The sequence below is a fragment of the Botryllus schlosseri genome, chromosome 6 (genome assembly GCF_051294905.1).
Source record: "Botryllus schlosseri isolate E-star chromosome 6, Bs_hap1, whole genome shotgun sequence".
NCBI lineage: Eukaryota > Metazoa > Chordata > Ascidiacea > Stolidobranchia > Styelidae > Botryllus > Botryllus schlosseri.
The window spans coordinates 15170068-15193299 of record NC_137241.1 but is presented as its reverse complement, the minus strand read 5'-3'; the positions used below and the strand labels follow the sequence as shown (position 1 = coordinate 15193299).

The 23232-nt window shown below is 37.6% G+C and overlaps 1 protein-coding gene and 1 long non-coding RNA gene across 4 annotated transcripts in view; one reads left to right on the top strand and one right to left on the bottom strand.

The window, feature by feature from the left end:
- Positions 1 to 23232, top strand: part of LOC145441094 (somatostatin receptor type 2-like) — a 91647-nt gene that overhangs the window by 35599 nt on the left and 32816 nt on the right. The gene's annotated exons all lie outside the window — the stretch shown is intronic.
- Positions 15848 to 22448, bottom strand: LOC145441105 (uncharacterized). Of its 3 annotated transcripts, XR_013915737.1 has the most exons (8): positions 21214 to 22448; positions 20043 to 20097; positions 19707 to 19761; positions 19175 to 19367; positions 18654 to 18789; positions 17962 to 18147; positions 17319 to 17417; positions 15848 to 16971 (listed from the first exon to the last, which is right to left on the bottom strand). It is a non-coding gene; the product is annotated as an uncharacterized LOC145441105 (long non-coding RNA). The 3 variants fall into 3 exon arrangements; XR_013915736.1 differs by having other exon boundaries at positions 20043 to 22448; XR_013915735.1 differs by having other exon boundaries at positions 19707 to 22448.

Below are 23232 nucleotides of genomic sequence, written 5' to 3'. Positions count from 1 at the left end.
ACAAACTGAAAATAGCGTAAAGTAAGTAAGTGGATCACGAAATATTGCGACGTAGATGTAGAAGTAGCGGAAAATTAGATCTACTTGAGTAAGTAACTAAGTAGCGGAAAACTACTTGGGTACTTCAAAATGTAGAAGCACTTCGTTACTAACTGCATCTGACTATTTCACATATCTGATCGATTTCTTAGTGAAAAAACGATTACTTTTTATTTGTACGAAGACTATGACATGAATATTCCTGAACAAAGAAGATATATAATGCGCGTAAGAAGTATCCACACTTGGTAAATAGATTTTCGATGTACTTGTACAATGTACATAGTAGATTGTAGTTTGATTGTAAGATCACCTGCCAGGTTGTATATCAGGTTATCAATACACTCCAGACGCCACTATCTCGCAGCAGGATAATAATCACCACTCAGCCTAGTTTCAAATAGTAACCCATGTATTGATGTTTAGTTATGCTTGGTTGAACCATGAAAAACAGAATGGTTGAAAGCAGTTTGACCGTTGTTGCTTGGCGAGCAATGGGTCTATGTACGTATGCTTCGTAAGTACACCGGACAAAGATTTGAAATTTGGTACTCGTCAAATGGAACATTATGATTTTCACAAATGAAGTATTAAAGCCAACAGCTGCTGATATATATCATGACCGAGCCATTCTTTGCCGTTTCTCGTAGCTTCAGCTTGCAGTGTCTGTATTAACTGGAAGGTAGAACTTTATGTTCACCTTAGCTTTTTCTCATATGGCTCTACTAGATACGGGCGCCAATCGTATGTCGCAATTCTTTACTCAACATTTGAACCCACCGCTATAGCCATCCGTATTTACAACATGTTAGCATGGGTTGTAGATATAGAATCGGGACCCAGAGGCAATATTTTAAGAGTGCGGCTAGACGGAACCATGTCGACATGACAGTACGGGCTCTATTATCCAGTCCATGTACAATTCTGACTGTTATTGAATTCGTATTAGCTAGCCGATCAATCTAGTTTTTGTGAATATATTATTTTCGACGTGGTCTGGTGCACAAGACTTTAGCAGTTAAGCACCAATAACCCCACATTCAACACACAGAATCGGGACAAAAATAGCAATTCGCCCCCCCCCCCCTACAAACGTTGGTCTTGGGCCCGATAGGGTGGTTAATTTTCAGGTTGATTACTGAATTTCTTCAGTAATATTGATAACTGCAACATATTATTATTCATATTTTGTCCTCTCTCAGCCCCCGATGGTCACATTTCCCGTTAGAGCGGGGAGCACGCAATTCGTAATTATAACATCTGATATGTTGGTATAATTACTTTATTGTATGTAGTTAATTCGTGACCGCCTGTCTGTTATATAATGAAAATATATTGTATAGTCGCCCGAACGTATCAGACTAGAACTTTCGTGAGACGCACACACAAATTGTCAAGTCTTCATTCTTCTGTGGGGGCCCGGGTGGCATTTGTATTGTGGGTTTCCGATTGGAAGGACAGGACTATTCGTCACGCCCATACAGCGTGGGTATTGACAATGGTCACATACCCAAAGTTTCGGCCTAGGTCTTTCATCGGCAGCACACTTCGTGCAGTCGCATGTTGGCCGAAATTGCATATGTCTTTTGGTGTGTCTTGGCGCGGAAATGACCAGCACCGAAATGCCTATTCCGAAAAATTAGGCATGCTTTTGTTCTTGAGTGAGAGACGAATGCATTTCAAAATCAAGTTATCTCGAGACGTTAAATCGCGAAGCTCGAAGAAAATTTTCAAGATAATTAAATCTCTCGAAAATACTCTATAATCTATGTTGATTTACGAAATACTTTTGAGTCGCCTTTGACTTCGCTCCCCACCACATTGGGAAGTTTGGGGTGCGTCAGTGACGGACCTGGCAATAATAGAATTCGGTGTGTGCGATAAATCGTCCGCTATAAAGTTGGGCATTCGGTACATCATGACGTAACAAGCAAATGACGTATATGATATATGAAGAAAGTTGTTATCTCCTTACGCCTCTTCATCGCAATCCTTATATTGTCTACCAATATATCTTCTAAGATTATTTCTAAGAAGCAAAATAACTGTATTCGTGGGTAATCGTGATTACTTTTCCAATGTAATCGTAATCGTAATCGCGTGATTCAGAAGTAATCGTAATCGCAATCGATTACATTCATGAAGTAATCACCCCATGTCTGCTGGTCTCGACAGCATTCATCAGCAGACTTACATTTTGTGTCATTCACATTTGTCATCGTGATATGACGTCATAATTAGTGATACTCGAATATTCGACTGGAACTGGCCTCCGAGATTTTACTTTGAATCTCTTGATCGCAATATTTTAGAAGAGCCAGTAATTAAGAGAGAAATAAATATTTTCGAGCCCCATGCATAAAGGTTATCCTATTGAAAATATCCGGGGAAGAAAATTGTCAACTGAAAGCAATTGTTCCGTCATTAGGCTACTTGTGCATTTGTTGGTTCATAAATTCTGCAACTCATCACAGATTAGCGCATTAGTGGGTCACTTCAATCTCAGATTTGGAAGCAATGCTTAGTTATCATTTGAAAATGTTGTCTGGGACTACAGTAGTAGTATAGATCGGTCGCGATTCGCCATTGGTTCTTATGGGCCCGCTCGCATGCGGCTGGGAAACTCGTGTTGGCATGCGGCTCTTATTTCTTATGGGCCCGCTCGCATGCGGCTATTGCGTCTTATGGCCCCTCTCGCACGGTAACTCTTTTCAGTATAGGGATCGCTCGCACGCGGCTGGGAAATTCGTGTTGGCATGCGGCTCTTATGTCTTATGGGTGAGTTGGCATGCGGCTCTTATGTCTTATGGCGGTGGTGGCATGCGGCTATTGTGTCTTGTGGTCGCACGGTAACCCTTTTCAGCATAGGGATAGCTCGCACGCGGCTTCGTTGTTGGCATGTCGTACTTCGTGTTGAATATGTATCAAGTAAATAGTCATGTGATTGGTCTTTAGGTAATGTGTATATTCCAAATTACGGCGAGTACGACAATGATATATCGTTATTCTTATGGACGCGGTCGTGATTCGCACTTTCAGACATCTCTCGCACGGTGTTGAATATGTATCAAGTAAATAGTCATGTGAATGAACCTTGTTAATGTGTATATCGTAAATTATTATATATGATGTAGTTTAGTCGTGACAAATGACCGATCGTGTTCTAAGTCTTTCCTCGCTATTGATCCCTACGTAGCCTGAATAACACGCCGACTTTCAGATCGGATTATTCACACCTTCCGCTGTTTCACATCTACAGAATAGTCTGCTGTTCACAAACTAACACTCCAAAAAGGTGTGAAATATTTGTAAAATCCTACGAGCGCTCACAAGATAACACGCCAGACATAGCCATCTCTCGTGGTTTGATGTTACAAAGGTAGGAATTACGCACGAGGTAATATTTCCGCAATAAGTTTGTCACAGAGCCGTCGCACAATATCCGCGTTCACAAACTAACACTCCAAAAAGGTGTGAAATATTGGTAAAATCCTACGAGCGCTCACAAGATAACACGCCAGACATAGCCATCTCTCGTGGTTTGATGTTACAAAGGTAGGAATTACGCACAAGGTAATATTTCCGCAATAAGTTTGTCACAGAGCCGTCGCACAATATCCGCGTTCACAAACTAACACTCCAAAAAGGTGTGAAATATTGGTAAAATCCCGCGATCGCTCACAAGATAATACCCAAGACATAACCATCGCTCGCGACTCGCTGTTACATACATGCCGATCGTTGACAATGTAATATTTTGGTAATTGGTTTGCCACAGAGCCGGCGTAGACGGTGATTCAAATATCAACAATAGCCGCGTTCACAAACCAACACTTCAAAAACGTGTGAAATAGGTTACAAATCCCACGATCGCTCACAAGATAACACCAAAATCATCACCATTTCTCGCGTCTTGTCATTACATACATCCCAATCGCTACAGTGTAATGTGTCGATGGTTGTTACTATCAAGTGATAAGTAATGAATAACAGTACCAGCGCAGACCGTGATTCGAAAACCAACAATTTGACACTTGCCCGCGATCGCTATATGTTTCATGCCTCTCGAATAGTGGCTGACTTTAGTTGTGTGATAAGATCCATGAAAATATTCAATCAATGTGTTAGTTTGTCAACTTGAAATGTAACTCACTACACAGATCAAGTTGAATCGTATTTGAATGTATTGACTCGACCCAACTCAAATCCTTTGACAAATCCTATTAACGCAATCTGTTGAATCGAACGTAACCTGAATATTACTGACACCAACATTCACCCACATCGGATCATTCACACATTCCACGCCGCTGTTTTAACAGTTATAGAATCAATACCAACTATCTCTAACCCGATAATATTCAATCATTTTGGTAATTTACCAACTTTAAATCCATTCGCGGATGTACTAAAGGTAAATCCAGATTATCCAAAATGAAATATTTGGACTTTGACATAGTCTGAATTGAAATAGATTGACAAACATGACTAACAACTTTCAACCCAGTCATATTTAGAGATTATACACACATTGATTCGAAACAAGTAATGAAACATTACAACTCTATTCGCGATCCGGCTTTTCAATTACCAAAGCGGCATTTTAACATCTTACCATACTCAAAAGAATTATTCACAACATTAACAAGTGTTAAATATCTAGTTTTCACTTACTTGATTATGTCACTACAACTCACAAACTTGAATTAATTCATCCTGGTTGTATTCATATGACCGATAATTTGTTATTCAACTGTAAAGGTCGTTACTATTCTGCAAAACAAAGTATTTACTAATCGGTCCATATACGACTTGACATAAACCTATTACATTTTGAATATACGATATTTGAATGTCTAAACAATAACTGAGAAATAATTATCACAAGTGAATCCATATACGACAGCGTAAAAGATATTGGAATGTCAGCAACTCTTTACGGTCGTAGTTACTACCACATTAACTAATTTACCCGACCAACTCGTCATGATCATTCCTGAAATCAACACAAATATGACCACTGACTTGAGTTAACCACAAAACAGCATCAAGTTTTAAATCCACTTGTAGCTTACGGATTATTTGAATGCTGGTTATGTTTTGTTGTAATTGAGTTAACGGAAATACTATTACGTCTCGACATCTGACCATCTTACCATATTCAAAGAATCAACCACGAAAACATTGTCAAGTAAATCCGTTAGCCGACCAACTCAACAGTATCAATATGAAAAACAGCCAAACATACACGAATCCATACAAGCACTAAAACCTAAAATCCATAACAAGCCTGGTTGTATTCATATCCCTACATGTTTTTTTTATTCAACTTGAAAAGTCGTTACTATTCTGTAAGACAAAGAAATTACTATGCGGTATATTTTGTAAGATAAAAGTAATTACTTCTCAGTGCCCGCGACTTGAGATTAACATAATATGTTTGAGTATGCGAGATTTGAAAGTCTGCCCAACATGTTGAGAATTCATTTCTTACAATCGAACGCAGGTGTTATATTGAAAATTATCATGATGTAAACATAAGGATTGACACATTGATTTGACATATGTAATAGTTGATCATGACTTGCCTATTAAATTATTTGCGTTAATTAGACCCGGCGTTGTGGTAAAGATTATTGTGACAGCAACAAACTTTTCAGTACCATTGTTATTAACATATTGAGTTGTAAACTATGTGTGTCTAAAATGTTCTCGATTGGAAAATTATTCAGCCTTGGTACAAACCACGCAGAGTATTGTGGATATCAGGAAATATTTTACAAATGTCTGCATTAAACAAGACTAAAGATGAAACAACAATTTCCTTTGTTGAACAATAACCGGGGCAATACTTTATTGTCGGTGAGAATGGAAACACTTTCGCGCATTACCTGGTGTCAAGATAACACACTAGGTGAATTGAAATACCACCATTTGATTAATGCTTAATCCGTTCGCATCATTTCACACTCACTTTGATCATTACAAAAGTAAATTGGAATATGTTTGCTAGGCACCACCTATTCAACTATACTTGAGTAATACAGAAACCTCTCAGCATTAATAAAATCGAAATGGGCGCTACACTGAAATCTACAAAAATGTGTTTGTATTGCTGTTCGTAGTAGCGATATCGATTTGAACCTCCATCATCTAACCAAACTACTGAGAGTCGTTGTCAATTTACATGACGTTCACTGATTACATACTAGAACTATTTGTGCAGCGCACACGATCAGAGAAATTGGACATTTTTCCATTGCCATTCGTCAAAGTAAATGTCGTCACAATAATCAGTCACTAAAAGACCATATACTTGTATGTGATTGAATCGCCGACAATTAACTCGGTAAATCAAAACCCTCAGAAATTTCACTCAATCATTGGATAGGAAACAGCGTCGCTTAATCGGTGTGAGTCGTTTTTTCTAAATACTAATCATATCTGTCCAGCCAAGAACAATTTTCACTCACTTGGGTAACGAAACCAGTGTCCAATATCAATACAAGATATTTTCGTCACACAAAAATAATCAACTTCACTCGATATTCCCGTACTACGAAACTGTACAAAGGTTACATGCTTTTCTATGACATGGAATCAATACCGATCGAAGTAACCGTATTGGAGATAACTTTTAAACAAACACACTCTACGTGGTTAACATTCTCGTCGATTCTATTGTGATTAATGTATACTTCATGTGATCTGGATTCATTTCGATATGGCTAAACATTCAACCTCGACGGATACGAATTGTCACACACTCAAGTAATATCATACCAAATAGTTATTTACAAGACACAGAAATTTGTTTTGGTCGTTTCGACTTTATTACTGGAGATACTCATCACTTCGCTTAATACAATCTAGATTTAAACTCCATCGAACCTTTGGTGTCTATCGTTTTGCTGGATACGAATTATGTTAGTCTAAGAGTACACAATTTTCACTATCTTGGGTTATGAACTCAGTGTGTCAGCGATCATTCAATATTTTGTGGGATACGAATGATCATCGTCACAACTGTTACAAAAGTACGAAGGTTATTTACATCACACAAAGTAGTCGACCTTACTCGGTATTTTTGATACTACAAAACTGAAGAATGATTGCCTACGCTTTCAAAGTAAAGAATGCCTAGTTATACTCTACAAACTGTTTTGACGTCGCAAGTGTTTTTGACATGAATGGTCACGCATCTAAATATTCAAATAATCCAACACACGACTATAGCACTTACAGAAATATCATAGTTCTTGTAACAAAGTTGTATAAGTATAATGTTTATCGTAAGTCCTACATAGCCATGATATCCGTCCGAGTTTGACTTTTAGAAAACATTATACCGACATCGCGACATCTTTCAAAATTAAAACCGCGGTGACTGCTTCAGAGACCTACCAATGATATTGCAGTAATACAGTTACTTCCACAAAAGAGTATGTATTCGACTTACTTACCACAAATCTAACGCACAAAACAATTTACTTTACTAACGAGAAGCACCGAGCCTCACATCAAAACAACTAGAAAGTGGAACTATATTAAAAAACATCGCTAACCTTTGTGCACCAGCTGTAAATCACACAAGCAACATGTTTCAAGATTCTGGTTATTGAAAAACGTTAAAGTGTTTCTCCTGCACCAAGTCGTTATGTTGACGAAAGCGTATATTGTAATACCATGATCGATTTGCATTCGTTGGTCACAAACTGTCACTACTCTAAATAATTATTTTTCACTCAAACACAAAAGCATACTTGTCGCCAATCGTTTTCATCAAGCACGAGTTCAAGAAACCTGCTACGACATGAATTGTTATTTTGATGTTGTGTAAATAGGTAATAATTTATTTTAGTAACACTACATCAACATCATCGAGTTGTGCGAATAGATTTACATGTGGTTTTAATCGAAGTACACAGCACGGTCTAATGTAGATTCATCTCTATTGTACAGCAACTCGGTAATCGAAATGCATTAACATTTAAACAACGATCTTGGTTCGTCACGCGAAAAATATCTTTACTGTCGCAACACTCTGATACTCTGCACAAGATGTGTAAATCCTTTTCACACTCATAATAATACACTAACGGGATACCGATGTCAAGCAACAACGTTTAACAACATCACTGACACTGAACATACGATACCTACCCAAGTAAAAATATCATTTTCACCAGGAGGTCAGTCGTTACTTGTGTACAATTACCATTTTCCCTTGGGAGTTTAGCGTTACCCGAGTAACAAAACCATTTTCACTTGGAAATATATGTTTTCCCTCAACAACAAACGTTTTTCACTTGGAAATATATTTTTTCCCTGGGTAACAAACCCCTTTTCACTTGGAAATATATTTTTGCCCTGGATAACAAACCTTTTTCACTTGGAGATATATTTTTTCTCTTGGTAACAAACCTTTTTCACTTGGAAATATATTTTTTCTCTGGGTAACAAACCTTTTTCACTTGGGAATATATTTTTCCCCGATCAACAAACCTTTTTCACTTGGAAATATATTTTTTCCCCGAGCAACAAACCATTTTCACTGAGCACCAAACCCATTTCTCCCCAGGCAACAAACCCTTTCCGTTTGGAAAACTATCATTTACCTGAGTACCAATACCATTTTCGTTTTGAAAACTGACAACTACACCGGTCAATTTGATATTTTTTGTATATTGTTACAACAGACAGTGACAAAATATACACCAACAACGACTCCGATACATTTGTGTAATCAAATATTCACTTGCTCTGATGCATCCCATCAAAATCATTGGTTACTCACATACAATAACAATGTGCTGTTGTACATCGACATGTATGTTTTCGGAATTGGCGAATAAAGGGGTTTCTGATATGTCCGTGATGTCCGGGTTCGTGCTTTGGATTTTCCAGAGTCAAAATGTCTGAATAAAACACCTCCTTGACGATGGTTGGTATGTGGATAACGGTGTTCGGAAAACGGTTGGAATTATGTCACCCATCGCGATAACAACTCCAGGTCGAGTTTTCCTCCCGCATGTTTACTATATTGTGTCTTTATTGGTCAATGTATAGAGACTGTAGATAATGATATAGACGGCTATGATAATGTCTGTGGATCGATGTTTGTATACCAACACATTGCATGCAATGTCACACACCTCCATTTGCGCGTATACTGGTGTGGGCAAACAAGCGCGACGTATGTCTGGATGGTATTTTTTCGTGGAAACACAGGGTGTAACATGTTTACTTTGAATATTGTTCATTGGTTTATCGATTCACAGTTGATATCCGGATCCGGTTACGTACTTTATCAGGGTTTCCGATTTCAAACTGAATGTCGAGACATACATTGACCAATAAAGACACAATATAGTAAACATGCGGGAGGAAAACTCGACCTGGAGTTGTTATCGCGATGGGTGACATAATTCCAACCGTTTTCCGAACACCGTTATCCACATACCAACCATCGTCAAGGAGGTGTTTTATTCAGACATTTTGACTCTGGAAAATCCAAAGCACGAACCCGGACATCACGGACATATCAGAAACCCCTTTATTCGCCAATTCCGAAAACATACATGTCGATGTACAACAGCACATTGTTATTGTATGTGAGTAACCAATGATTTTGATGGGATGCATCAGAGCAAGTGAATATTTGATTACACAAATGTATCGGAGTCGTTGTTGGTGTATATTTTGTCACTGTCTGTTGTAACAATATACAAAAAATATCAAATTGACCGGTGTAGTTGTCAGTTTTCAAAACGAAAATGGTATTGGTACTCAGGTAAATGATAGTTTTCCAAACGGAAAGGGTTTGTTGCCTGGGGAGAAATGGGTTTGGTGCTCAGTGAAAATGGTTTGTTGCTCGGGGAAAAAATATATTTCCAAGTGAAAAAGGTTTGTTGATCGGGGAAAAATATATTCCCAAGTGAAAAAGGTTTGTTACCCAGAGAAAAAATATATTTCCAAGTGAAAAAGGTTTGTTACCAAGAGAAAAAATATATCTCCAAGTGAAAAAGGTTTGTTATCCAGGGCAAAAATATATTTCCAAGTGAAAAGGGGTTTGTTACCCAGGGAAAAAATATATTTCCAAGTGAAAAACGTTTGTTGTTGAGGGAAAACATATATTTCCAAGTGAAAATGGTTTTGTTACTCGGGTAACGCTAAACTCCCAAGGGAAAATGGTAATTGTACACAAGTAACGACTGACCTCCTGGTGAAAATGATATTTTTACTTGGGTAGGTATCGTATGTTCAGTGTCAGTGATGTTGTTAAACGTTGTTGCTTGACATCGGTATCCCGTTAGTGTATTATTATGAGTGTGAAAAGGATTTACACATCTTGTGCAGAGTATCAGAGTGTTGCGACAGTAAAGATATTTTTCGCGTGACGAACCAAGATCGTTGTTTAAATGTTAATGCATTTCGATTACCGAGTTGCTGTACAATAGAGATGAATCTACATTAGACCGTGCTGTGTACTTCGATTAAAACCACATGTAAATCTATTCGCACAACTCGATGATGTTGATGTAGTGTTACTAAAATAAATTATTACCTATTTACACAACATCAAAATAACAATTCATGTCGTAGCAGGTTTCTTGAACTCGTGCTTGATGAAAACGATTGGCGACAAGTATGCTTTTGTGTTTGAGTGAAAAATAATTATTTAGAGTAGTGACAGTTTGTGACCAACGAATGCAAATCGATCATGGTATTACAATATACGCTTTCGTCAACATAACGACTTGGTGCAGGAGAAACACTTTAACGTTTTTCAATAACCAGAATCTTGAAACATGTTGCTTGTGTGATTTACAGCTGGTGCACAAAGGTTAGCGATGTTTTTTAATATAGTTCCACTTTCTAGTTGTTTTGATGTGAGGCTCGGTGCTTCTCGTTAGTAAAGTAAATTGTTTTGTGCGTTAGATTTGTGGTAAGTAAGTCGAATACATACTCTTTTGTGGAAGTAACTGTATTACTGCAATATCATTGGTAGGTCTCTGAAGCAGTCACCGCGGTTTTAATTTTGAAAGATGTCGCGATGTCGGTATAATGTTTTCTAAAAGTCAAACTCGGACGGATATCATGGCTATGTAGGACTTACGATAAACATTATACTTATACAACTTTGTTACAAGAACTATGATATTTCTGTAAGTGCTATAGTCGTGTGTTGGATTATTTGAATATTTAGATGCGTGACCATTCATGTCAAAAACACTTGCGACGTCAAAACAGTTTGTAGAGTATAACTAGGCATTCTTTACTTTGAAAGCGTAGGCAATCATTCTTCAGTTTTGTAGTATCAAAAATACCGAGTAAGGTCGACTACTTTGTGTGATGTAAATAACCTTCGTACTTTTGTAACAGTTGTGACGATGATCATTCGTATCCCACAAAATATTGAATGATCGCTGACACACTGAGTTCATAACCCAAGATAGTGAAAATTGTGTACTCTTAGACTAACATAATTCGTATCCAGCAAAACGATAGACACCAAAGGTTCGATGGAGTTTAAATCTAGATTGTATTAAGCGAAGTGATGAGTATCTCCAGTAATAAAGTCGAAACGACCAAAACAAATTTCTGTGTCTTGTAAATAACTATTTGGTATGATATTACTTGAGTGTGTGACAATTCGTATCCGTCGAGGTTGAATGTTTAGCCATATCGAAATGAATCCAGATCACATGAAGTATACATTAATCACAATAGAATCGACGAGAATGTTAACCACGTAGAGTGTGTTTGTTTAAAAGTTATCTCCAATACGGTTACTTCGATCGGTATTGATTCCATGTCATAGAAAAGCATGTAACCTTTGTACAGTTTCGTAGTACGGGAATATCGAGTGAAGTTGATTATTTTTGTGTGACGAAAATATCTTGTATTGATATTGGACACTGGTTTCGTTACCCAAGTGAGTGAAAATTGTTCTTGGCTGGACAGATATGATTAGTATTTAGAAAAAACGACTCACACCGATTAAGCGACGCTGTTTCCTATCCAATGATTGAGTGAAATTTCTGAGGGTTTTGATTTACCGAGTTAATTGTCGGCGATTCAATCACATACAAGTATATGGTCTTTTAGTGACTGATTATTGTGACGACATTTACTTTGACGAATGGCAATGGAAAAATGTCCAATTTCTCTGATCGTGTGCGCTGCACAAATAGTTCTAGTATGTAATCAGTGAACGTCATGTAAATTGACAACGACTCTCAGTAGTTTGGTTAGATGATGGAGGTTCAAATCGATATCGCTACTACGAACAGCAATACAAACACATTTTTGTAGATTTCAGTGTAGCGCCCATTTCGATTTTATTAATGCTGAGAGGTTTCTGTATTACTCAAGTATAGTTGAATAGGTGGTGCCTAGCAAACATATTCCAATTTACTTTTGTAATGATCAAAGTGAGTGTGAAATGATGCGAACGGATTAAGCATTAATCAAATGGTGGTATTTCAATTCACCTAGTGTGTTATCTTGACACCAGGTAATGCGCGAAAGTGTTTCCATTCTCACCGACAATAAAGTATTGCCCCGGTTATTGTTCAACAAAGGAAATTGTTGTTTCATCTTTAGTCTTGTTTAATGCAGACATTTGTAAAATATTTCCTGATATCCACAATACTCTGCGTGGTTTGTACCAAGGCTGAATAATTTTCCAATCGAGAACATTTTAGACACACATAGTTTACAACTCAATATGTTAATAACAATGGTACTGAAAAGTTTGTTGCTGTCACAATAATCTTTACCACAACGCCGGGTCTAATTAACGCAAATAATTTAATAGGCAAGTCATGATCAACTATTACATATGTCAAATCAATGTGTCAATCCTTATGTTTACATCATGATAATTTTCAATATAACACCTGCGTTCGATTGTAAGAAATGGATTCTCAACATGTTGGGCAGACTTTCAAATCTCGCATACTCAAACATATTATGTTAATCTCAAGTCGCGGGCACCGAGAAGTAATTACTTTTATCTTACAAAATATACCGCATAGTAATTTCTTTGTCTTACAGAATAGTAACGACTTTTCAAGTTGAATAAAAAAAACATGTAGGGATATGAATACAACCAGGCTTGTTATGGATTTTAGGTTTTAGTGCTTGTATGGATTCGTGTATGTTTGGCTGTTTTTCATATTGATACTGTTGAGTTGGTCGGCTAACGGATTTACTTGACAATGTTTTCGTGGTTGATTCTTTGAATATGGTAAGATGGTCAGATGTCGAGACGTAATAGTATTTCCGTTAACTCAATTACAACAAAACATAACCAGCATTCAAATAATCCGTAAGCTACAAGTGGATTTAAAACTTGATGCTGTTTTGTGGTTAACTCAAGTCAGTGGTCATATTTGTGTTGATTTCAGGAATGATCATGACGAGTTGGTCGGGTAAATTAGTTAATGTGGTAGTAACTACGACCGTAAAGAGTTGCTGACATTCCAATATCTTTTACGCTGTCGTATATGGATTCACTTGTGATAATTATTTCTCAGTTATTGTTTAGACATTCAAATATCGTATATTCAAAATGTAATAGGTTTATGTCAAGTCGTATATGGACCGATTAGTAAATACTTTGTTTTGCAGAATAGTAACGACCTTTACAGTTGAATAACAAATTATCGGTCATATGAATACAACCAGGATGAATTAATTCAAGTTTGTGAGTTGTAGTGACATAATCAAGTAAGTGAAAACTAGATATTTAACACTTGTTAATGTTGTGAATAATTCTTTTGAGTATGGTAAGATGTTAAAATGCCGCTTTGGTAATTGAAAAGCCGGATCGCGAATAGAGTTGTAATGTTTCATTACTTGTTTCGAATCAATGTGTGTATAATCTCTAAATATGACTGGGTTGAAAGTTGTTAGTCATGTTTGTCAATCTATTTCAATTCAGACTATGTCAAAGTCCAAATATTTCATTTTGGATAATCTGGATTTACCTTTAGTACATCCGCGAATGGATTTAAAGTTGGTAAATTACCAAAATGATTGAATATTATCGGGTTAGAGATAGTTGGTATTGATTCTATAACTGTTAAAACAGCGGCGTGGAATGTGTGAATGATCCGATGTGGGTGAATGTTGGTGTCAGTAATATTCAGGTTACGTTCGATTCAACAGATTGCGTTAATAGGATTTGTCAAAGGATTTGAGTTGGGTCGAGTCAATACATTCAAATACGATTCAACTTGATCTGTGTAGTGAGTTACATTTCAAGTTGACAAACTAACACATTGATTGAATATTTTCATGGATCTTATCACACAACTAAAGTCAGCCACTATTCGAGAGGCATGAAACATATAGCGATCGCGGGCAAGTGTCAAATTGTTGGTTTTCGAATCACGGTCTGCGCTGGTACTGTTATTCATTACTTATCACTTGATAGTAACAACCATCGACACATTACACTGTAGCGATTGGGATGTATGTAATGACAAGACGCGAGAAATGGTGATGATTTTGGTGTTATCTTGTGAGCGATCGTGGGATTTGTAACCTATTTCACACGTTTTTGAAGTGTTGGTTTGTGAACGCGGCTATTGTTGATATTTGAATCACCGTCTACGCCGGCTCTGTGGCAAACCAATTACCAAAATATTACATTGTCAACGATCGGCATGTATGTAACAGCGAGTCGCGAGCGATGGTTATGTCTTGGGTATTATCTTGTGAGCGATCGCGGGATTTTACCAATATTTCACACCTTTTTGGAGTGTTAGTTTGTGAACGCGGATATTGTGCGACGGCTCTGTGACAAACTTATTGCGGAAATATTACCTTGTGCGTAATTCCTACCTTTGTAACATCAAACCACGAGAGATGGCTATGTCTGGCGTGTTATCTTGTGAGCGCTCGTAGGATTTTACCAATATTTCACACCTTTTTGGAGTGTTAGTTTGTGAACGCGGATATTGTGCGACGGCTCTGTGACAAACTTATTGCGGAAATATTACCTCGTGCGTAATTCCTACCTTTGTAACATCAAACCACGAGAGATGGCTATGTCTGGCGTGTTATCTTGTGAGCGCTCGTAGGATTTTACAAATATTTCACACCTTTTTGGAGTGTTAGTTTGTGAACAGCAGACTATTCTGTAGATGTGAAACAGCGGAAGGTGTGAATAATCCGATCTGAAAGTCGGCGTGTTATTCAGGCTACGTAGGGATCAATAGCGAGGAAAGACTTAGAACACGATCGGTCATTTGTCACGACTAAACTACATCATATATAATAATTTACGATATACACATTAACAAGGTTCATTCACATGACTATTTACTTGATACATATTCAACACCGTGCGAGAGATGTCTGAAAGTGCGAATCACGACCGCGTCCATAAGAATAACGATATATCATTGTCGTACTCGCCGTAATTTGGAATATACACATTACCTAAAGACCAATCACATGACTATTTACTTGATACATATTCAACACGAAGTACGACATGCCAACAACGAAGCCGCGTGCGAGCTATCCCTATGCTGAAAAGGGTTACCGTGCGACCACAAGACACAATAGCCGCATGCCACCACCGCCATAAGACATAAGAGCCGCATGCCAACTCACCCATAAGACATACACTGTAAATTCTGAAGTGTTGCTCAGCCCGGAAAATTGAACACGAAATGTGATCCAAAAATTGAACGCCGAGAAGTGTTGCGAAGTGTTCAAATTAAAGGTGTTTACCTTAAAAGTGTTCAGTCTCAAAGTGGTTGATTGACCAGTCACCGGAACGCAGGGCTCAAAATTAAATCAGATTTTATTGATTCATGAATAAATGACGCTTATAATACCCAACCTGGGTGATTAAATACATGCAAACATTGAAATTTCCAATAGCTGCTGCGACAGGGTTTCATAAATTCAGATCAGCAGTTGAAACCGTTCCGGAAGAGTCGATGAAATCACGAATATCACAAATGATCAGGAGCAAACTCACTACAAATATCATGCAACTCGCTCAATCATGAAAATGAATGCACAGCGAATTAGGGATAGTGATAACAAAATATCATTTAGAATCCCAAACTTTCGTGACAGGGGCATGGAATCAAATTCATTGGTTACGTCCGTTAGCGGAAAACATGACCAACACAAATCATTACAACTTATTTAAAACTGATCAAATTACGGCTTGTAAATTTATAATTTTTTGTAAACAAAAACTACGACGATAAACAACCATAAGTATTTTGTACTCTTTAATGGAATTAATGGTGCTAAAAATATCCTAGGGCTTGCATTAGAAGTATTTATATCAGCTTAATGCCAATCACTTTTGTTTAAATAACAAAGAAATCGTTTTTTTGAGTCCATACAAATTTTGCAGATATACATAAAAGATTTTGTTGTTATTTACCAGTCTGCTGCAAAATATGAAATCTGGAAGTCATTAGGGCAGTTGTTCTTAAACATTTTTGGACACGCTCCCATATGATAGCAAAAAATTTCACACACTCCTTATTGTCGTATAATGAAATTTAAAAAAGCAACCGGAACGCTAGAAATCCCAGTGGCAGTGACGGTAATGGTTGTTGATGAAAGAATATTCAAATATTAAATTCTGACCATAGACAGAGAAATAACTACAAGCTGCCATGCATGCATGTGCGAAAAATATTTTAGTTGACAGCGGCTTCACGCCGCTTCAAATCCTTTCTCCTGTTTGAGAACCACTCCTTTAGTGTGTGTATGATAATCCAATGTATAGCAGCTCAAATCGTCAAGAATGTTTCTGAATACTCCATTTTCACCGAAGCAGTTTTATATTCTTGCCATCAGCTGCAATCCAGGCTCGGTCAATCTCTGATTCGTGGCGTGCCATGGTGTTTGTTCTTTTCTACTGGTCGACTCCAAGTTGTGCTCCTTGAAAATGTGAAAAATTCCAAAGTTTTGAATATGTCAATGAAAATTCTAAATTTATGCAGAAATAAATATAAATATTTCACACATGCAGGTTACACAAGCTTAGGAAAGACGCTCGGATACATGTAAAATCCTATCACTGAGAAGGACTAAAATTAGCATACCATAAAAATATCTTGAATCAGGTCTGCGTTTTTTTCAATTCGGCCATTTTGACATTTACATTGACATTCAGACGCACAGGCAACAGTGAGAATGCAAAACTGTAACTCAGAATGACAGTTATAGCAGAATGTCGCAGGTCTATGTAAATTTGTATGGTCCACAAAAAAGAAAGATTACGGTACCTGTTTCAATAAGACATGCGCTTGGGTCTTGGATTATATTTGTTTGTCTCTCAATTTGGCTTTGAGAAGAAGACAGTTGACTTCATCAACCTCGTTTGGCTGAAAATGTAATTGATTGCAAACAAGATCAACAAATATTGTAGATTTGTTATCCCTATGGGTTCGGATTTCCATTATAATAATTGAAATACGGTAGGCTTTACATATAACTTTGATTCCAAGATTTTATGGCTGCTTTGAATTGAGACGAGAAAATATAACAGACAAAGGATACATTGATTGTCTTTAGTACAAAAACTTAGTGACATCTTATCGAAGGTGTTGAATATATTTCCTTCATTGCAGTAATTGTAACTGTTCTCAATCTTTCAAAATCCTTCACCTGATTAAATTTAACTAACGAAATCATTGGAATTAGCACGACATGGGACTTGATCTCCATTAGATGTTCCTAGTAAGCAGTAGTTTAAATACAAGTTACACCAGCTCTTTACATTCAACAACACCTCTGTTCAATGTAGACAGAACAAGCCTCTCTTCAGCTCATATAGCATATATAGATAGTTTTTGAGAAAATTGGGACTGCAAAAACCAGCACATTACATAATCAATGGTGATATATGAAATGAATAAATAGACTTACATAATCACATGTTTCCATGGGTTCTTGAGGCAAAAGTATGTATCGCAAAAGATGACTGCACCGGTACAAAATCCGTTCAGATGAGTGCTAACGTCACTATCAACATTGTCTGTTAGCAGAGACACGGAGGAACCAGGAGGTCTTTTCGAAGAGTCGAGTTGCATTAATTTGAGGATCAATCTAAGACTGTTGAAAAAAAAACACCTGATTTAAAAATTTGCAATACAAGGGAACTTCAATATTCGAACAGCTTCTTCGTGGTACAAAACTTCAATATAAAATTAAATAGTATATGCAATTATGCATATTGAAATGAGCCCGAATATTTTCGGCTGAGACTCGTCAGGCGTAATCGTCAGCAACTAGTGGAGAACTCGAAAGAACGTTGTACATCAACAATCGTATCACAAAATATGAGGTCACCAACATTCAGTATTTACGCAGATATCAGACTGGATGTATTGTATGTGACGAAAGGGTGTCTTTCATAGAACAATTATTTATTGTAATGGAAAATTGAATATGACCTTACCACCAATTTTACTCCAGCCCAGGTACCATACTTTCTTGGATTGTTAATCATTTTGGTGAAATTTTACCCGCAAGCATGCATAAAAATAACCGAATGCAGCAGAATCAAATTCATTATCTATGGATATACCAGTTTACTTACGAAACATGGCGATGCTTACCAGTATCTTAAACAACAAATGCCTGCATATTAGGACATCATAGTCTTTCCATCAGCTGCAACCCAGGCTTGATGAGTCCCTGATTCGTGGCATGCCACGGCGGCTCTTTTTTACTGGTCAAATCCAAATGCTGCTCCTAGAAAATACAATAAATACCAAAGGAAAATTGTAAATTTTATGCAGCAGTAAATATAAATATCTTACACAGGTAGGTTACAGAAGCGCAAGAGAGGTGCTCAGCCCCCCAGGTTGAGAACCACTGACCTAGTCCATTATAGTTCAGTAAGCAATAGTTAAAGTACTAGTTACACGAGCTCATTACGTTCAACTACATCTCTGTTCAGTGTTCAGTGTATACAGTTCAGTGTACACTGTACAGTGTACACAGATGAAGCCTTTTTCAGCTCCTATCGAATAGTCCGTAAGCTACTCTGCGAGATAGTTTGTGAGAAAAGAAGGACTGCAAAAACCAGCAAATTATATAATCAATGGTGATACATAAAATGAATAAATAGGCTTACGTAATCACATGTATCCATGGGTTTTTGAGACAAAGGTCTGCATCGCATAAGATGACTGTGTTGACATGAAACCAGTTACGAACGACTCCTCACGTCGCTGTCAACATTGTCTGATAGCGCAGGCACGGTAGACCCAGGGGGCTCTTTTCAAAGATTGGACATCAGTTGAACGAATTTGAAGATCAATCCAAGACTATTGAAAAGAAATATTTGTTGCCAAAATTCGCAATACAAATGATCTGCTCATTAATCACGCAGATATCATACTGGATACATACTGCAATAAGTTGTGCGTGACAGAAGGGTGTCTTTCATAGAATAATTAGGTAATGGAATGGAAAGTTGCACATGACGTTACCACCAATTTTACTCTGGCACAGTTAGAATACTTCCTGGATTGTTAACAATTTTTGTGAAATTTTATCATCAAACATTCATAAAAATCTTTATCACAAAGATAACCAATTGCAACAGAATCAAATTCATTCTCTAAGGATATACCAGTTCACTTACAAAACACCGTGATGCTTACCAGTATTCCATACAGCAAATGCATTTTAAAAGGTGCCAAGTTCAATCCATACTACCTGCAAAATAGAGTTTAGTTCAGTTACCGTATCACAATAAACTCAGAAAAGTCAAATTTGGGGATTGGGCAAAACAAATACTACCCCTTGTGATCCATGGTTTGTTGAAAAGATTGTCTGTTTGGCTGTGCTATTATTGGGGCGATTTTTTGGACCTAAAAAGGTAAGATTTTGACTGAAACATTCAAATTCACACACATGTTGATGATGAAACCTTAATTTTGACCCCATATACTTAAATTACCGTAGGTGTTTCTCACATAGTGGTAGAATTGTATTACCGGAACTCATCTTTATTTCTGGCTGGAGCTGTCTGTTCTTCCAAAGTACTTTGACCTGAAAAATCTTTTAGCATGGAAATTTTGACAAATTTTTACATGAAAAAGAACTTATTTTATCGAAATCTGGACCCATGAATATTTCTAGTATTAGTTACATCTCGTATTATGGTAGATATAATTAAAAATTGGTTGTAGTACAACGAAAGATACTTTCCTAGATTTTTGGGTAGAAAGTGTCTGTCCTAACTAAGTAGCTTGACAAGAATTAAGAAAGAATGTTCACCAGCTGCAGTTGTTGGCCGGCAACGCTGAAGTTGTGCGTACACTGCACTCTCTCTCTCTCTCATTATGACAAAGTTGTCTACATCGCAATTTTTCATCATACGGTTTCTAATAGAAGAACCAATGCCCACGCAGTCTTGCTTCAGTTAGGATAGTGCAATAGGCTACGTTAAGTATTTGTTTCATTTGATAGTTTATGATTCACAATGAGCAGATGATGGTCCGTCTACAACGGTAGGACTATAAAGTAGGATACAAGATGTAAATTGTAAAATGATAAGTTCCCCGACAGTGCAATCATCTATGATACAAACGAAATGCAAGTTGCCAACAAAATTTTGATTTTGTAAATAATTTTGGCAATTTTTGACCTAACGGTTGACCTATTTTGACATGTCAAAAAATCGCTTTATAGCTAACCCCTTACCACTTGGAATAAACAGTACAGTGTAAAATGTGTTGCAGTTGAAAAACAATCAAAACCGTTGCATGACTGTCATACCGGCATTCAATTACTGACATTGCAGTACTTGTCAACAATGGACCACAATATCGCATACATAGTGATATTTCAGTGTGTATAGAGAGAACATCCCTTTATCCATTATATGTCAAAAAAGTTATTTTTATAGCAGCTTCCCATCGGTACCGTAGTACTGGACCTGGTCGCAGTCTGGTATATTATCAGATTCGAAGTTCGATCATCCAGCAATAATATCAGACGAATCATATACTACAAAACATCTAAAGAACATTCATATGAACAAGGGATATCAGTAGCCTACTAAAACATCTAAAACAAACAACGTTACTGCAATGTCAAAGCGAGTTCATTTTATGACTATTCTCACATTACATACATTCAATAACATTTACCGCATGTCCATACCTTACAGTACATGGATGTTATGATCCTTTACGCCATCAGGTAGTAGAAACTGCTTCAATATATCCATTTCGCCTAAGTTTTTCGTGTACCCTACTCTCTGCCTGAAGCCTGACGAACCACCAATTCAAATCCAAACTGAAATCGAGCGCGCTCTACCGTAACGAAGGTCGTGACCCCTCTGTGTCACAGGGAAATATGTATATTTCATTGAAATATTACCCTTAAACTTAGTGTTGAGTCAAGTGAGTAATATTATTTTACATATAACATGATTTAGTGTGATCTCCAAACGTACCGATGGTTTATGAATGCAAAATTGATGATAAATTACCAAGTATGATTTTTTTTGAAAATAAGCCGCAGTGGCGAAGTGTTACATGTAAACGGAGAAATACGAAGAAGCGTTGCGAAGATAATGGTCCAATGCGTTTATATGCCCGAAAAGTGTGTCTGTATGCAGAAAAAAGTGTTATGAAGTGTTCAATGCGACCTTGCGGATTTACAGTGTAAGAGCCGCATGCCAACACGAATTTCCCAGCCGCGTGCGAGCGATCCCTATACTGAAAAGAGTTACCGTGCGAGAGGGGCCATAAGACGCAATAGCCGCATGCGAGCGGGCCCATAAGAAATAAGAGCCGCATGCCAACACGAGTTTCCCAGCCGCATGCGAGCGGGCCCATAAGAACCAATGGCGAATCGCGACCGATCTATACTACTACTGACTACATGGACCTAGAATTTCATCAAAATTGCTCAGAACCTACATTAGTTGCTTCCGGGAACTCATCTGCATCATATGCAAGCATCAAAATACAAAGCATTTCGGCAGAGTCATCTCACTTATTTCCGGGAAAAACTTTGGCGTCATCAGCGATGAGTAGAGAGAAAGTTCCCCCAATATTTGAAAGTGATGGGGCAAAGATACCAGAGTAGATTGGAGATTACATGTGATAGCGGACTAGTGCTCGAGTATCAAGCGAGACAACCCACTAAATGAAGAGTTAGCATAATTCTGTACCCTAAAACTCGCACTTAGTTCGATCTTCAGAAGCAATGTCAGTTTAAAGCAATCAGAGAGAGCAGTATAAATGTTGATTAGAAGACTATTGAGTTACTTTCGTTTGCTGGTGGTTCTTGAAACGTTTTATGCAACAAACACAAAATAATAAAAGCGGTACTTTTATGTGGATTATGAGAAAATGTGATGGGCGCCTAACCCAAAACTTGACGTGGTAGACAAAAACCGAAGTCATTTTTTAATTCAGTGCCACAAAGTTAGTCAAAAACAGCTGTCAGATCGAAGTCAACAAAATTTTGTTGACCACTCATGACTTCCCCGCTTGGTGCTCACGCATTACTGGAATAGCATGGAAGGTTGATTGGAGGGGTTGTGCAAGACTTAAAAAGCACAACACGGCTATATATGCACCTTCATTGTCCAGCGGCATATGCACATGCATTCATGGTATGCATATGCACAGATCGTGTGTATGTGTATCATGAGTCGGTGTATATGCCGTAAAAAACATCACGGACAAAAATAAACTACGTCCTTTCCTCAGTAGGCAACGCATTTGGTAGAAGTATCCTGCTTGCTGCCTAGGCTACTTCTGAGTAAATAGAATTTATTCGCAGAACCAACAATAACCTTGTCATCTCGTGTTTTTGCAATTTTGGATGCGGAAATCGTTCCTGGCGTGTATTGCGTGTGGAACATCACGGGAATTGCGTATATCGACTGACGATATTAGAATTGAGTTTCGCGTAATTGCGGTATGAAAATGTTAAGTCAAGCACAATTCGATCTAGTGTCCGTGACTATCAACCCGAAGGAAACATTAACGGGTGCTTCTGTGGTCGGTATATAGGTCTGGTCAACATGGTTTGACGTTTAGAGCCTGTATCGACGCTAATATAGAGTCAGGCCTATAGCGGATATGAGAATTGGACATGGAAATATGAGGGTATCACCAACGTAATGTAGGATAGCTGCCCCTTTTCCTAAAATTGTGATGACAG